Below are 2,630 nucleotides of genomic sequence, written 5' to 3'. Positions count from 1 at the left end.
GACTACAAAGGTAGTGTGTACAACATAACACCTTATGGACTACAAAGGTAGTGTGTACAACATAACAACTATGGACTACAAAGGTAGGTGCTGCTGACCCAAAGGTATGCAGTTGGAATCCACCCGCTGCCCTGAGGGGAAAATATGGGCTGTCTTCTCGAATTAAGATTTAGAATCTCAGACACACGGTGGAGGGGAGTTCTGAGTCAGCATCACATGGGGTGCCAATTATACTTTAGTTGTGCAAAGAACTGTCAGATGACTTTTCAAAGCATTGTACAACGGTGCAATTGATTTATACAATCAACATAGACATTTCTGTGGCCTCATGTCCTTGTCAACACTTGACACTGTTGTTGTTGGTGGTGCTGGTGGTGTTGGTGTTGTTGGTGGTGGTGTTGCTGAGTGCCATAGAGTCTGTTTAGGACTCACAGCAGCCCGATGAACATCCAGTCTGGACCTGGCCCTCACCATCTCTGTTACACTCACACTGTTACACTGACTGCGTCAGCTCATCTTGTTCAGGGTCTTCCTCTCCCTCTGACCCTCCACCCTTCCCAGTACGATGCCTTTATCCGAAGTCTGACTCTTCCTGACAACAAGCTCGAAGTACAGACAGCCTCACCACCCTTGTGTTCAAGGAACTCCCTTGTTCGTGATTCTCCCTTATTCTCTAAGATAGACTTGTTTGCTCTCTCGTCAGTCCTTGGGATATTTACTACTCGGCGACAACACCACAACTCACAGGCGCTGATGCTTCTTCTAGCATTCTATTGTTGATATATTAGAAAACATCAAGTAAATTTTTCCCCATTCATAAGCATGCCCTGGGTTAGAGCAGAATAACTCGACAGCACTTCCTTGGCTGTAATCTTTACAGAAGCAGATCGGCAAGTCTTTCTACCACAATGAATGACTACGCTCTCCAACTTCCTGTTAGCTGCCGAGGACTTAACCACTGCACTATCAGGACTCTTTTTTTTTTTAAATTTTATTAGTTTCAATGAACATTCACAGGGATTCTGGGCATTCACTCCTTCATTGCCGCACCATTCTCTCCGCCCTCCTCCCCAGTTTGTTCTTCTTCCCCGCCATCCGAATGTCTGTTTTAATTGTCCAATTGCCACAGTGCTTGTCAAAGTCAGTTCTGATTAATCTCCTTTGTTGGTGTGTCCTTTGCCATTCCCTATCACTCCTCCCTGAGAGAGACTTCACCCTGATTCATAAGGAAAAGGGGATGGCGTATTCTCTTAGCTATTTCCTGCTGAAAAGGGACGCTGTGGGTTTCAGACTACCAGGACTCTTGTTAGCTATTCTAGTGGGTTGAAATGGTATCTCGTTAGAACTTTAAGTCATTTTTTTAATTACTAATGATGTCAAACACATATTTCTTTTTGGTACACTCAAGTACTGTCTTTTGTGAAATCTTTAAGTCTTTTGCCTACTTTTGACATTGCAATGTTATATTTCTTTTTTTTAAAATTAATTTTTGTGTGAGTGTACCGTCAAATCAGATCTGACTGGTATAGGAGGAGATCGTCCCTCCTTCCCCAGCAGAGCATCTGGTGGATTCGAACCATGTGCCTCTGGGATTGTAGTTGCAGCTCCTTGCCACTAGGCCACCAGATGCAATGTTATATTTCCGTTATTGGATTTTAAATGGTCTTTGTGTGGTCCATCAGACATGTACATTTAAATATTTTCTACTAGTCTGTTGCTTGTCTATCTTCTTAACATCTATTTTTTTCCTTGTTTTCCACAATGTGTTGTTTTATCCTAAACCATCCCTCTGGTGGACCGCAGGGTCTGTGTAGATTGGTGAGCCCTCACAAAGCAGAGGCTTGGAGGTTGGGGTCCCGGCTGTTCTCTGATGACTCACTGGGTGTTCTTGGATCTGACAGAGGTGGCTGTGCTCACCTCCTCTTGGTCCTGGCAGGCCTGGTCCACCTTCATCTTCTTGTTAAACTTGTGGTAATGGCCAACGAGGGTCTTTTCTTTGGCTTTCTTCTCCTTTTTGAGACAACTGCAATATTCTCAGGTGGATTTTTCTTCATTTCCCACTGGACTCTCTTCTTCTTTGATCTTGGTACCTTTGGTCTAGATAAAGCTTGCATTTACAGGGAATCTTGCCAGGAGGCTTCCTCCTGGAAACGCTGGGGACTGGCTGGCCAGCTGCTGAAGAGGATGGCTGTCACTCCATGGATGTATTAACTCTAGGGAAGCCTTCCAGTCATCTTCAACTTCAAATCTTTTGATGACTGGCAGTGAGGAGAGACTTAGATGTTAGCTTATGGTGATAGTCTTTACGCTATTCTGAGCCAGCATTAGTTGACTTTTTAAAGCCTTCTTTAATTGTGCTGCATGCAATAAGGTGATTTTCTTATAGTGTGTGCCCACTTGATCAGAGGCGCAAAGGAGCAGAACGTGAAGGTGAAGGGACTGGTTAGGATGCCTGCCGAGACTCTGAGAGTTACTACAAGGAAGACTCATTGTGGGGAAGGTTCCAAGACCTGGGATCGTTTCCAGATGAGGATCCACAAGCGACTCATTGACTTGTACAGCCCGTCTGAGACTGTCAAGCAGGTCACCTCCATCAGCACTGAGCCTAGAGGAGAGGTTGAAGTCACCAT

This window comes from Elephantulus edwardii, unplaced genomic scaffold (assembly GCF_000299155.1).
Source record: "Elephantulus edwardii isolate Elephantulus edwardi_28Jun2011 unplaced genomic scaffold, EleEdw1.0 scaffold00088, whole genome shotgun sequence".
Classification (NCBI taxonomy): domain Eukaryota; kingdom Metazoa; phylum Chordata; class Mammalia; order Macroscelidea; family Macroscelididae; genus Elephantulus; species Elephantulus edwardii.
The sequence above is the reverse complement of the archived record's forward strand: the minus strand, read 5'-3'. Positions refer to the sequence as shown.